Source organism: Canis lupus, chromosome 11, assembly GCF_011100685.1.
Source record: "Canis lupus familiaris isolate Mischka breed German Shepherd chromosome 11, alternate assembly UU_Cfam_GSD_1.0, whole genome shotgun sequence".
Lineage (NCBI taxonomy): Eukaryota > Metazoa > Chordata > Mammalia > Carnivora > Canidae > Canis > Canis lupus.
Window position 1 is genome coordinate 60,970,210 of NC_049232.1, and position 16,098 is coordinate 60,986,307.

Genomic DNA, 16,098 nt, shown 5'->3' on the forward strand with positions numbered 1-16,098 from the left:
CTTACACTGCTCGTAGGAATGTAAATCAGTGCAGCCAGTGTGTGTGTGTGTGTGTGTGTGTGTGTGTGTGTGTATATATATATATATATGTTTAGAGGGAATATAATTCAACATAAGAAAGGCCATGAAAACCCCTCATGTATTGTGTATATATCTCATGACCCTTCATATATATATATATATATAAATATGTATATACATGAATTCATATATATAAATTATATATACATATATAAAATAGGATTATACACACAATGGAATACTACTCAGCCATAAAAAAGAATGAAATTTTGCCATTTGCAACAACATGGATGGAGCTAGACAGTATTATGCTAAGTGAATTATCAGTTGGATGAAGACAAATGCCATATGATTTCCCTCATGTGGAATTTAAAAAAAACGAATGAACAAAGGAGGGGAGAAGGACAGAGAGACAAAACAAGAAACAAACTCTTAACTATAGAGAACAAACCTATGGTTACAAGAGGGGAGGTGGGTGGAGGAGGAGCTAAATCGGTGATTGGATTAAGGAGTGAACTTGCAATGAGCACTGGGTGTTGTTGGGAAGTGTTGAATCAGTATATTGCACACCTGAAACTAATATGACACTGCTGTTAACTAACTGGAATCTAAGTAATAACTTTTTTAAAAGTAGCAGGCAATGATGGCAAAATTACCTAAAACTTCAAATCCTATGGGAAATAAGTAGAAATTTCTAGGTACTGTCAATATTTTTTTTTCTTTCCTTTTCCCAAACAGATTCTGGGTCTCCATCTTACAAAGAATTAAACAAAAATACAGGAAGCATTTCAAACACAAATGTATTTAAGACAGTACTCTTTTGAAGAATGGAATATTTGGAATCTATCAATTACCTTTAAAAGGAGGTACTCTAACATTGCAAGAGAAATATAAATAATGACCTATGCTCTTCGTTTAAAGCATAAAAAGAGATGAGTGGCTTCCTGTAGGAATTATTGTAAGTAAAATCTTTAGTCAGTAACAATTTGGGGACTGAGTACCAAATATAGTCTCAGCATAAAATAATTATTTTCTGAAAATAATTTCCAAACAGAAATAAACATTTTGGACATTTTAAAAGGGAAGAAATAGCATTTGACCTGATCTGTATCTTGCCTAAAATGGTGTCAGTATAGACTCCAGATTACTGATGCTTGTTCAAAGACTCTATCATAGAGTTTTACTGGTGAACTAAAAGTAGGTTGATTAGGCTCGTGCAGTAACTCAAATTTCATTCTTAAAGAGTACTGAACAGGAGTATATCTTGGCCTATCCACCTCTTTGTGTTCTCTTTGTAAACCTTCATAGTTTGGTGCAGCTTACATTAGATAAGGGTTCTCTCTCCCATAGCCAATAGGGTTATAAACTTCCTTCTAAACTGACTACGTGGTATGATCATTGTTTCCTTAGGGAGCAGCACAACTTACTGTCAAATGGCTATCACAAGGCAAATCCTATACCATCTCCCCAGCCTTTGTTTGAAAATACTAAGTAGTGATTCATCCAATGGATCAATTAATTTATGTATCTAGGGAAATATTTTGTAACTCTGGTTAAAAACATACCAAGCTGTTTTGAAAATGTCATTCTGTGATTCATTTACTATAAATAGGGAGGTTATTTGTTAATATTTACTGTCTAATCTTTTTTCAAATAATAAAAAAAAAAATTGTTCCATGCCCTTTGGCACACAACCCAGGTGCTCACCCAAAGTTCTTTCTTTAAAAAAATATTGGCCCTAACTGTAAGATGAATAACTTTCAGATGGATGGCCTATGCGCGTGCAATTTGGTTGTTTGTACATCTATAATCTAAAGAACATGAAACTGTTTGCAATAAAGTACATAGAACTCTTACTGCCAAGTCTTACCAGAATGTTCAGTTTCACACTGCCTACTATCCAGCTACTATTACACACGTAACTGAAACACCAATGGCTCTCCAGAGTATTAGAGAGAGTTGCATAAGAGGCCTTGTGACTCATGTGTGTTCTGTAGAAAAGCAGCATCAGCATCACCCAGTAACACATTAGTAAATGCACATTTCAGAAGCCCCTTCAAACCAACTGAATCAGAATCTATATTCTTCAAAGATTCACTCAGGTGGTTCACATATGTCCTAAAGTCTGCGAGATGCCCCTAGATCAGTGGCTTTCCTCCTTATTTCCATATTTAAATCATCTGGAGAGCATTATTCTTTTTTTTTAGTAATAAATTTATTTTCTATTGGTGTTCATTCTTAAAAAGGTTTCCCACCCTTTAGCTAACTCATAGAATTTTGGGATGACAATAAAGTGTAATTAAAAAATACATGAGATTTAAAATCAGAAAAACCAGATTTGAATAGCAGCTTATTCACTTATGATTTTATATAAATTTCTTCTCTCTGGATTTCATTTTCTTCAGAGAATTATAGTGATAATAAAATAAGTAATATGTGTGAACACATTTGTAAGCTATAAAACTCTAAACAAATGATACTGTTAGTGACTGTCAAAGTGTAAAATCAAGTAAATCTTTGTTGAGAAAAATAAAGTATGCTATCTCTAAAATATTGATTTTTAAAGTAGAGTTTATGGATTGATTGCATAAGAAATAGCAGATATTTGTTAAAATGCAAATCATTCTTCTCTGCCTCGGACCTTGTGCATCACAATCTCAGAAAACAGAACACGGAAGCCTGAATTTTTAATAAGTTACCAATGTGCATCAGCTGCTTTATGAGCTAGAAGAGGAATCCAACAAACTAATCCCACTGCTGTTACCACTACACCAGTAAGGCTTACATAGTTGTTGGACCTCCTACCTCACTTACCTTTTACTTTATATAATATGGGACCACCCATTTAACTCCTATGTTGTTTCTTTTTCTGGCTTATTCCAGGTGTGAAAGAGAAAAATGGAAAGGATTAATTGGACAGCTGAAATTGAGTACATTCTGAGAGATCCCTACGAGTTCCAATGAATTGACAAAAATTCCTTTTTGTCATTTGGTTAGTGGTATCCCTGACAATCTCCCTAAGGAAAAGCACATTGGTCACCTTAACCCTCCTAGAAGACTGCCTCCACATGCCTCTTCATCCTGGATATCTAGTATACATTCTCTTTTGTACCCTCGATGTGACAAATTTCCTACCATTAAAAACAAAAACAAACAAAAAAAAACCCTTTCATTCACAGGTTGTATTAGATAAACAACTCTCACTTTATGTAATGGGGTCCACAGTGTGTTCCTGGGAGTGATAGCATATGGCTTCTACATGGTCATTGGAAAATCTCTGAAATAGCCCATCATCATAAACAAAGCACTTTGTGTTTAGTTTAGATAGCAGCTACAGACATGGTTTTCTTTTTTTTAAGATTTTATTTATTTATTCATGAGAGACAGAGAGAAGAGAGACAAGCAGAGAAAGAAGCAGGCTCCATGCAGGAGCCTGATGTGGGAATCGATCCCAGGACAAGGATCATGCCCTGGGCCGAAGACAGGCACTAAACTGCTGAGCCACCTAGGGATCCCCAAGATTAGGTTTTCTCAGTGGAATGACTCACATTAAGAGTCTTCCTTCACAGGATCCCTGGGTGGCGCAGCGGTTTGGCGCCTGCCTTTGGCCCAGGGCGTGATCCTGGAGACCTGGGATCGAATCCCACGTCGGGCTTCCGGTGCATGGAGCCTGCTTCTCCCTCTGCCTGTGTCTCTGCCTCTCTCTCTCTGTGTGACTATTATATATAAATAAAAAATTTTAAAAAAACAAACAAACAAAAAAAAAGAGTCTTCCTTCATGAAAGAAGTGTCATTAATCATTTTGTGTGAAAATACTGACTTTAATAAAGCTAGCCTGAACCAGTGTTTCCTTGAATAAGAGTATATTAATGTTGGAAAATGTAATATTTTCATTTGTTCCATTCCTGCTAATCTCCTTTTCTGTATTTTCATCATCTGCATTTTACTGAAAATTACTTCAGCTAAAGGAAGAAAAAAGGACTTTTCCACACATGGAAGAATGGTGACTATATCTTATGCGACAGTCCTTTTCATGTACATGAAGCTGAAGTCCAAAGATACAGACTTCAGACAAAGTGATTACCCCTTTCTATGAGGTAATCAACCCCATGCTCAATTTTATCATCTATAACCTGAGAAATAAGGAATTACTTGGGGCTATGAAAAAACTAAGTAGACGCTGGTTCTGAAGAAAATGATGAGAAACTGACATCCTTGAGTTCACGCACAAAAGAAGCTCACACATTCTGAGGCAAAGTTTTTCAATATAAAGAGAACAAAGGAAGGTCATATTAGACTCACAGAACTTCAGAGTTAGAACTTCAAGAACAATGGTCTAATTATGTCACTGTCTGAAAATGACTATGACCTCATGGAAAGGTAGGGTTAAGTAGTCTAAGAAATAGAAGTAAACTTATGGGAACAAAACAAAAAAATATTTGAAATTAAGCCTTTCCAAGAAAATCCAACACATATAGCTACTTAACAAATAAAACATATATTTTTAGTAGCTTTTACTTGAGATACTTTTGATATATTTGTTTGTCCTTATTTTTTTTTTATTTTTTTTTACCCAGAGACCTCATTTGGCACCAGCCTACATTTCCAACTACACATTTCACTTTCTTGTTTCCTGCCTATAATGCCCCCATCCCCTTTGTACATACTGTACTCCACTCACTGGATAGTTACCTGATTATTTCATGTTTTTTCTCACCTAAGGACAAAAGCAAATGCTATTTCCTCTGCATTGTCATATTTCTCCTTCTCTAATGAAGTCAGCAATGACAGAAGAAATAGGCCAAGTGTTATGTCCTCTGTAAAACCTTCCAATAACTCCCTTGAGTCAGGTCTTCCCTTCTCAATGCTATCCTGACCCTTACCTCCTACAGCAATTTTTCTGTTATATTATAACCATTTGTTAGCTTCTGAAATGTTCCCAATGGCAGAACTATGGCTCACTGTTCTCTGTATTAAGTACAATGCCAAGTTAATTAAAACTAGTGGGTAGTCATTAACTGTTGAAATGGAAAAAGAATAGAAAAATTACAAGTCCAAATATCTGAAATACCACTTAGGGAAATAAGAGAAATGGGCTCTATCTATTAGTTCATCTCCAACTACAATTCTGAGTACTTTTGTAAAATAGCAGCTAATCTTTAAGTGTAGGAGAATATAGGAGACAATAAAAGTAGAACTGAGTAAAATATGCTGAAAAGGTCCTAAAAATGTCTTCTTTGCTTGACTATTGAGTTGTAATATGTAGTGGTGTTTTGTAAGGTAATCCCCTTGGATTTTATTTCTACTCTAATTCTGTACTATAAACTCAGATTTCATTTCTAAGAACAAATTTTAAATTAACTCCACATACAGGGTGGTGAGATTTCTGAAGAATGCTGTCAAAATCCCTTGGAAGACAAAGATTTTTGGTTTTGTTTCATTTTTAACACACACTGTCCCACACACATTTTGTTTGCAGCACAAATGAAAAGACCCTGATTCAAAATCAAAATTCAAAAAAAAAACAAAAAAAAAAAATAAATAAAAATAAAAAAATAAATAAAAAAAAAAACCAAAATCAAAATTCAGAATCAAAATGGTAATTCTCTTTCAGAGAAATGGTAACATCAGTAGTAGACAAACTTTTATTCGCTTTTTAAGAATTTCTCACAGTTTTTTTGTTTCCTCCTGATATATTGCTTCATATTTAATTTACTCCTCAGTAAATTAGCATAGGAAATATATACAGAAAATAGACTTAACTTTTGGCTGCCATTTAAGAACTATGCAACCTTTATATGGGCCTAAATTTTCTTATGTGCCTTACAAAGCCATCTGAAGCTAATCTGTGACGATGTAATTGTCAGCACTGAATCACCAGCTCCTACCTAGTACATACACTTTTGAATAAATAAGAGATGTAATCAACACAAAAATGAAGGCAACGTTGGCATTGACAATATTGTCATTAATTAATGAAAATAATTTTAAAATATTACATATTATGACACCTAGCACACCACATAGTATATATTATGCACTTATTAAATAATATTGCCTTATCCATCTATTGTCTTCCTCATTTGCTCTCTGATTTCTTGAAAATAAGACGTTAAACAAGAACTCCTGGGTGTTTATATTTGAATAAGACAGTGAGGGAAAATCATATGTTGCATTTTCCACCAGCATTAGTTAATAAAAAGGAACTTAATTTTTTTAATAAAAAAAGAACTTTAAATGGCATATATAACTTATCTAGTTACCTTGCACATTTTACATACATATGCATTATTTAAATTTACTTCTCATCCCTTTACTTACCTCCCTTATTTCTTTTCTGACTTCTGGAAAATAAGGCAATTAATCATTAAGTCCTAGATAGTTATATTTGAATAAGGTACAAAAAGGAGGGAGCATTAACAAAAAGTGACCAAAGAGGATGACACACTTAAAAGCAGGTAACTCTGAAAGTCAGACTTCATTTTATCTAATCAAGGAAAGAATGCACTTGGGTTATACTAAGGGTACAAAGAGACTAAAAATCAAACAGAAAAAAGGAAGATAATAAAACGTAATAAGTCCCACCCATGATCCAAGTGCCTTCACATAAAGCCCCATTTAACCCTCAAAAGGATAATAATACATCCAAATTGGACTTCTGAGTTATTCTATATTATTTAACCTTATGGTTATGCTCGATTCTGGCCTCAGGAGGATTTCAAATTCATTGTAGCATATTACTCATTCCAAATATTAGTTTTACTTCATTTATGAGGTAAATTAAAAAACAATTCTGTACTCTGAATTATAGAACACTTATAAAAGAAATTAAAGATGACACAAGGAATGAAAAACATTCCATGCTCATGGATTGGAAGGACAAATATTGTTAAAATGTCTATACTACCCAAAGCAATCTACACATTTAATGCAATCTCTATCAAACTACCAATAGTATTGTTTGCAGAGCTAGAACAAACAATCCTAAAATTTGCATGGGAACCACAAAAGACCTTGAATAGCCAAAGCAATCCAGGAAAGAAGAAAAGAAGAAAAGAAAGAAAAGAAAAGAAAAGAAAAGAAAAGAAAAGAAAAGAAAAGAGAAAAGAAAAGAGAAAAGAAAAGAAAGAAAAGAAAAGAAAAGAAAAGAAAGAAAAGAAAGAAAAGAAAAGAAAAGAAAGAAAAGAAAAGAAAAGAAAAGAAAAGAAAAGAAAAGAAAAGAAAAGAGAAAAGCAGGATCACAGTTCCAGACTTCAAGATACATTGTGGAGGCTGAGAAAATTAAGGCCATTCCACCTTAAATTCAGCATTAGCACAAGTAAAGCCATTTCAGGCCCCTGTGAATAAGAGCTAAACTTTACCTTACTTCAGTTACAGGAAAAAAACAGCTTAACGCCTTTGAAAGCCCCATATTAGAATGAAAACAGAGCTTAATGCCCTTGAAAGCCCCATATCAGAATGTAAACAGAACTTGAGAAATTCCTCCACCCCTCTGGAGGTCCCCTAGACCAGCCCATAAAACTCAACTGGAACCCACCTCAGGGTCCAAGTCCCTGCTCCAGTTTACTTGGACCCAAGCTCCAGTTTGTTAATAAAGCCTCCTGTACTTGCATCGGTGCCGGCTCCTTAGTGGTTTCTCGGATTCACAATCTTGGGCACAACAATATTACAAAGCTATAACCAACAAGGCAGTATAGTACCAGCACAAAAACAGACTCATAGATCAATGGAACAAAACAGAAAACTTAGAAATGCACTCACAACTGGGGCACCTGGGTGTCTCAGTGGTTGAGCATCTGCCTTTGGCTCAGGTCATGATCTCAAGGTCCTGGGATTGAATCCCACATCAAGCTCCCCCTGGGAGCCTGCTTCCTCCTCTGCTATGTCTCTGACTCTCTCTGTGTGTCTCTCATGAGTAAATAAATAAAATCTTTTTATATGGTCAATTAATCTTGGACAGAGCAGGAATATCCAATGAAAAAAAGACAGTCTCTTCAACAAATGGTATTGGCAACACCGGACAGCAACATGCAAAAGAATGAAACTGGACCACTTTCTTATACCATACACAGAAATAAATTCAAAATGGATGAAAAACCTAAATGTGAGGTAGGAAACCAACAAAATCCTGGAGAATACAAGTAGAAACTCCTTGACCTCAGCCATAGCAAGTTCTTACGACACATGTCTCCAGGGGCAAGGGAAACTAAAGAAAAAATGAACTCCTGGGACTTCATCAAGATAAAAAGCTTCTGCACAGTAAAGGAAACAATCAACAAAATTAAATGGAAATCTACAGAATGGGAGGAGATATTTGCAAATGACATGTGATAAAGGATTAGTATTCAAAATATATAAAGAACTTATCAAACTCAACTCCCAAAGCATAAATAATCCAATTAAAATGGACAAAAGACAAGAATAGACATTTTTCCAAAGGAGACAAGCAGATGGCTAACAGACACATGAAAAGATGCTCAATGTCACTCATCATCATGGAAATATAAATCAAAACTACAATGAGATATCACCTTACACCAATCAGAAAGGCTATAGTAACAACATAGGAAATGGCAGGTATTGGCAAGGCTGTGGAAAAACATTACACTGCTGGTGGGAATGTAAACTGGTGTAGCCAGTGTGGAAAAGAATGTGGAGATTTCTCAAAAACTTAAAAATACAACTATCCTATGACCCAGCAATTGCACTGTTAGGTATTTACCCAAAGGATACAAACATATGATTCAACATATGCACATGCATCCCATTGTTTATAGCCACATTATCAATAATAGCCAAATTATGGAAACAGCTCAAATATCAACTAATGAATGGATATATAAAATATATGTATATAAAATGGATATGTATATATACAAAGAGGATATATACACATATACACACAATGGAATATTAGTCATAAAAAGAACAAAATCTTGCCATTTGCAATGACATGGATGGAGCTACAGTGTATTATGCTATGCAAAACAGGTCAGTCAGACAAAGACAAATATCATATGATTTCACTCACATGTGCAATTTAAGGAACAAAACAGAAGAACAGGGGGAAGAGGGCGAAAAAGAGAGAGAAACCATAAGAGACTCAACTACAGAGAAGAAACAGGATTGCTGGAAGGGAAGTGAGTGGGGGATGGGCTCAATGGGCAATGGAGAGTACGAAAGGCACTTGTCGGGATGAGTACTAGATATTATATGTAAGTGATGAATCATTAAATTCTACTCCTGAGGGATCCCTGGGTGGCGCAGCGGTTTGGCGCCTGCCTTTGGCCCAGGGCGTGATCCTGGAGACCTGGGATCGAATCCCACGTCGGGCTCCCGGTGCATGGAGCCTGCTTCTCCCTCTGCCTGTGTCTCTGCCTCTCTCTCTCTCTCTCTGTGACTATCACAAATAAATAAAAATTTAAAAAAAAAAAAAAAAATTCTACTCCTGAAACCAATATTACACTATATGTTAACTAACTAGATTTTAAATAAAAATTTGGAAAAAGAAACAACATAAGTATGATCACTTAATGAATGAGGGAGCAGTCCATCACAGGGAAAGTCAGAGATGCAAACATTCTAGTCATAAAATATGAAGGAGGAGGGGCAGAGCAGGATGGCGGAGGAGTAGGGTCCCCATGTCACCTGTCCCCACCAACTTACCTGGATAACTTTCAAATCATCCTGAACACCTACTAATTCGGCCTGAGATTTAAAGAGAGAACAGCTGGAACGATATAGAGAGAAGAGTTTGTGCTTCTAACAATGTAGGAAGATGGGGGGGGCGGTAAATAAATAAATAAATAAATAAATATCCAGGGGGGAGGGGCCCCACAAGGAGCCGGCCAAGGTGGGCGGCGGGAGCCTCCAGGACTAGGGGAGAAGCGGGAACTTTACCAATCTTCCCTGACAGAGAGGCACTCGCAGGGAAATCGGGCAGGATCCCAGGAGGAGCGGGGGACCCCTCAGGCTCCTGGGTCACTAACAGAGGAGGGGTGCCCCGGGGGAGAGCGCCCAGCACCCTGCGGGCCAAGCTCCCTAAAGGGCTGGAGCAGCTGGCAGTGGCTCCGCAGAGGGGGCTGTGCGGCCTGGAGCGCGATCCCAGCAGTGCGGGCAGCAGAGCCCAGGGCGCGGGGAACACAGCCAGGATCCTGCACTCCCCCCGGGACAGGCAGAGGCCCGGAGGGCCCAGGACAGCGAGGTCACCCCTGCCACTGGGCGCCCCAATCTGTGCAGGTCAGCGCCCCTCGCCCCCGGAGCATGCACCCCCCTGCGGACTGGGAGCTGTGGGAGTTACTGCAGGAGCCGACTCTAGAGCTGGAGAGCTGGCTGCCGCCACTGTTGTTGTTCCTCCTGGTGTCACCTTGTTCCTGGGAGGGTCGGGGCCACCAGGAAACGGAGCCCTCACGAGATAAACAGCTCCCACTGAACCCGGCACCTGGCAGGGGGGCGGGGTAGCTCCCGCAGGTGCTCACACCTAAGAGTCAGCACAGCAGCCCCTCCCCCAGAAGACCAGCTGGAAGGACAGGGGAAGAGCAAGTTCTCGATGGAGCAACCCTGGAAAGCTCCAGAGGAATTTGAGGGATTTATAGTATATAGAACCAGAGGATACCCCTCCTTGTATTTTGTTTTGTTTTGTTTTTGATTTTTCTTTTTTCTTTTTGTTCGTTTCTTTGTTTTTTCCTTTTTTTCTCTTCTTTTTTCTTCCTTTTTCCAGTACAACTTGTTTTTAGCCATTCTGCACTGAGCAAAATGGCTAGAAAGAACTCACCACAAAAGAAAGAATGAGAAACAGTACTCTCTCCCACAGAGTTACAGAATTTGGATTACAATCTGATGTCAGAAAGCCAATTCAGAAGCACAATCATAAAGCTACTGGTGGCTCTGGAAAAAAAAACATAAAGGATTCAAGAGACCCTCATGACTGCAGAATTTAGATCTAATCAGGCCAAAATTAAAAATCAATTAAATGAGATGCAATCCAAACTGGAGGTCCTAACGATGAGGGTTAATGGGGTAGAAGAAAGAGTGAGTGACATAGAACACAAGTTGATGGCAAGGAAGGAAGCTGAGGAAAAAAGAGAAAAACAAAAGATCATGAGGAAAGATTAAGGGAAATAAATGACAGCCTCAGAAGGAAAAATCTACATTTAATTGGGGTTCCAGAGGGCACTGAGAGGGACAAAGGACCAGAAAGCATATCTGAACAAATCATAGCTGAGAATTTCCCTAACTTGGGAAGGGAAACAGGCATTCAGATCCAGGAGATAGATGCCCCCCCCAAAATCAATAAAAACCGTTCAACACCTCAGCATTTAATAGTGACTTGCAAATTCCAAAGATAAAGAGAAAATCCTTAAAGCAGCAAGAGACAAGAGATCCCTAACTTATATGGGGAGAAATATTAGATTAATAGCAGACCTCTCCACAGAGACCTGGCAGGCCAGAAAGGGCTGGAAGGATATATTCTGGGTCCTAAATGAGAAGAACCTGCAACCAAGAATACTCTATCCAGCAATGCTCTCATTCAGAATAGAAGGAGAGATAAAGAGCTTCCAAGATAGGCAGAAACTGAAAGAATATGTGACCAACAAACCAGCTCTGCAAGAAATATTAAGGCGGACTCTGTAAAAGAAAGGGAAGTACAAAGAAACAATCCACAAAAACAGGGACTGAATAGGTATTAAGATGACACTAAATTCATATCTTTCAATAGTAACTCTGAACATGAATGGGCTTAATGATCCCATCAAAAGAGGCAGGGTTTCAGACTGGATAAAAAAGCAAGACCCATCTATTTGCTGTCTACAAGAGACTCATTTTAGACAGAAGGACACCTACAGCCTGAAAATAAAAGGTTGGAGAACCATTTACCATTCAAATGGTCCTCAAAAGAAAGCAGGGGTAGCCATCCTCATATCAGATAAATTAAAGTTTATCTCAAAGACTGTAGTAAGAGATGAAGGGGACACTATATCATACATAAAGGATCTATCCAACAAGAGGACCTAACAATCATGAATATTTATGCCCCTAAATGTGGGAGCTGCCAAGCATATCAATCAATTAGTGACCAAAGTTAAGACATACTTAGATAATAATACAGTTACACTGGGAGACTGAAACATAGCACTTTCTGTAAATGACAGATATTCTAAGCACCATATCTCCAAAGAAACAAGAGCATTAAATGATACACTGGACCAGATGGATTTCACAGATACATACAGAACTTTACATCCAAACGCAACTGAATACACATTCTTCTCAAGTGCACATGGAACTTTCTCCAGAATAGACCACATACTGGGTCACAAATCAGGTTTTAACCGATACCAAAAGATTGGGATTGTCCCCTGCATATTTTCAGACCATAATGCTTTGAAACTAGAACTCAATCACAAGAAGAAATTTGGAAGAAATTCAAACACGTGGAGGTTAAAGACCATCCTGCTAAAAGATGAAAGGGTCAACCAGGAAATTAGAGAAGAATTAAAAAGATTCATGGAAACTAATGAGAATGAAGATACAACCGTTCAAAATCTTTGTGATACAGCAAAAGCAGTCCTGAGAGGGAAATACATCGCAATACAAGCATCCCTCAAAAAACTGGAAAGAACTCAAATACAAAAGCTAACTTTGCACCTAAAGGAACTGGATAAAGAACAGCAAATAAGTCCTACACCAAGCAGAAGAGAGCTAATAAAGATTCAAGCAGAAATCAATGAAATAGAGACCAGGAGAACTGTGGAACAGATAAAAAAAAAAAAAAAAAAAAAAAACAGGAGTTGGTTCTTTGAAAGAATTAATAAGATGGATAAACCATTAGCCAGCCTTAATTAAAAACAAAAGAGAAAAGACTCTAATTAATAAAATCACGAATGAAAAAAGAGAGATAACAACCAATACCAAGGAAATACAAACAATGTTAAAAACATATTATGACCAGCTATATGCCAACAAATTAGGCAATCTAGAAGAAATGGACACATTTCTGGAAAATCACAAACTACCAAAACTGGACCAGGAAGAAATGGAAAACCTGAACAGGCCGATGACCAGGGAGGAAGTTGAAGCAGTCATCAAAAACCTCCCAAGACACAAGAGTCCAGGGCCAAATGGCTTCCCAGGGGAATTCTATCAAATGTTTAAAGAAGAGACAATACCTATTCTACTAAAGCTGTTCGAAAAGATAGAAAGGGATGGAATGCTTCCAAACTCATTCTATGAGGCGAGCATCACCTTAATTCCAAAATCAGACAAAGACCCCACCAAAAAGGAGAATTATGGACCAATATCCCTGATGAACACAGATGCAAAAATCTCAACAAGATACTAGCCAATAGGATCCAACAATACATTAAGAAGATTATTCACCATGACCAAGTGGGATTTATTCCTGGGATGCAAAGCTGGTTCAAATCTCATAAAGCAATCAATGCGACAGATCCTATCAACAAGAGAAAAAACAAGAACCATATGATCCTCTCAATAGATGCAGAGAAAGTATTTGACAAAATTCAGCATCCATTTCTGATCAAAACTCTTCAGAGCGTAGGGGTAGAGGGAACATTCCTCAGCATCTTAAAAGCCATCTACAAAAAGCCCACAGCCAATATCATTCTCAATGGGGAAACACTGGGAGCCTTTCCCCTAAGATCAGGAACAAGACAGGGATGTCCACTCTCACCACTGCTATTCAACATAGTACTGGAAGTCCTAGCCTCAGCAATCAGACAACTAAAAGAAATAAAAGGCATTCACATTGGCAAAGAAGAAGTCAAACTCTCCCTTTTTGCAGATGTCATGATACTGTACATAGAAAACCCAAAGCCTCCACCCCAAGATTGCTAGAACTCATACAGCAAATTGGCAGTGTGGCAGGATACAAAAATCAATGCCCAGAAATCAGTGGCATTTCTATACATTAACAATGAGACTGAAGGAAGAGAAATTAAGGAATCAATTACACCCATTTACAATTGCACCGAAAAGCATAAGATACCTAGGAATAAACCTAACCAAAGAGGTAAAGGATCTATACCCTAAAAACTACAGAACACTTCTGAAATAAATTGAGGAAGACACAAAGAGATATAAAAATATTCCATGCTCATGGATTGGAAGAATTAATATTGTGGAAATGTCAATGTTACCCAGGGCAATTTACACGTTCAATGCAATCCCTATCAAAATATCATGGACTTTTGTCTGAGAGTTGGAACAAATCATCTTAAGATTTGTGTGGAATCAAAAAAGATCCCGAATAGCCAGAGGAACATTAAAAAAGAAAACCAGAGCTGGGGCCATCACAATGCCAGATTTCAGGTTGTACTACAAAGCTGTGATCATCAAGACAGTGTGGTACTGGCACAAAAACAGACACATAGATCAGTGGAACAGAATATAGAATCCAGAAATGGGCCCTCAACTCTATGGTCAACTAATAGTTAACAAAACAGGAAAGACTATCCACTGGACAAAGGACAGTCTCTTCAATAAATGGTGCTAGGAAAATTGGACATCCACATGCAGAAGAATGAAACTGGACCATTCTCTTATACCATACACAAAGATAAACTCAAAATGGATGAAAGATCTAAATGTGAGATAAGAATCCATCAAAATCCTAGAGGAGAACACAGGCAACACTCTTTTTGGACTTGGCCACAGCAACTTCTTGCAAGATACATCCACGAAGGCAAGGGAAACAAAATCAAAAATGAATTATTGGGACTTACGATAAAAAACTCTGCACAGCAAAAGAAACAGTCAACAAAACTGAAAGACAACCTATAGAATGGGAGAAGATATTTGCAAATGACATATCAGATAAAGGGCTAGTATCCAAGATCTATAAAGAACTTATTAAACTCAACAGCAAAGAAACAAACAATCCAATCATGAAATGGGCAAAAGACATGAACAGAAATCTCACAGAGGAAGACACAGACATGGCCAACAAACACATGAGAAGATGCTCCACATCACTTGCCATCAGGGAAGTACAAATCAAAACCACAATGAGATACCACCTCACACCACTGAGAATAGTGAAAATTAACAAGGCAGGAAACAACAAATGTTGGAGGGGATGTGGAGAAAGGGGAACCCTCTTGTGCTGTTGGTGGGAATGTGAACGGGTGCAGCCACTCTGGAAAACTGTGTAGAGGTTCCTCAAAGAGTTAAAAATAGATCTGCCCTATGACCCAGCAATTGCACTGCTGGGGATTTGCCCCAAAGATACAGATGCAGTGAAACACCAGGACACCTGCACCCCAATGTTTATAGCAGCAATGGCCACAATAGCCAAACTGTGGAAAGAGCCTCGGTGTCCATCAAAAGTTGAATGGATCAAGATGTGGTCTATGTATACAATGGAATATTCCTCAGCCATTAGAAATGACAAATACCCACCATTAGCTTCGAGGTGGTTAGAACTGGAGGGTATTATGCTGAGTGAAGCAAGTCAATCAGAGGAGGACAAACATTATATGGTCTCATTCATTTGGGGAATATAAATAATAGTGAAAGGGAATAAAGGAAAAAGGAAAGAAAATGAGTGGGAAATATCAGTGAGGATGACAGGACATGAGAGACCCCTAACTCTGGGAAACGAACAAGGGGTGGTGGAAAGGGAGGTGGGGGGGAGGTGACTGGGTGACAGGCTCTGAGGGGGGCATTTGACAGGATGAGCACTGGATGGTGTTATGCTATGTGTTGGTAAATTGAACTCCAATAAAAAAAATATTTAAAAAAATATGAAGGAGGAACTTCTGATTTCTGCTGCTTTCACTATGGCTGAATAAGCTCCCATCAGACTCAAGCATCTCAGAGATGATAAATTTTGAACAAAATTTTTATAAGAAATCACTGTGTCAAAGTAATTTTTCAGGGTAAGTTTCACATTTTTATTCCTATGGGCTCAACTAGGCACTGTATGAAATAATAAAAACCCTAATAATAAGCTAGCATTCCTTCTGGATAAACCTCAGAGTTCAGGGAAAACATAGCCAGTGTAAAGTCAGGGGAGAATTCCAGAAAGGGAAAATACAAAAGAGGAAACATTAAATT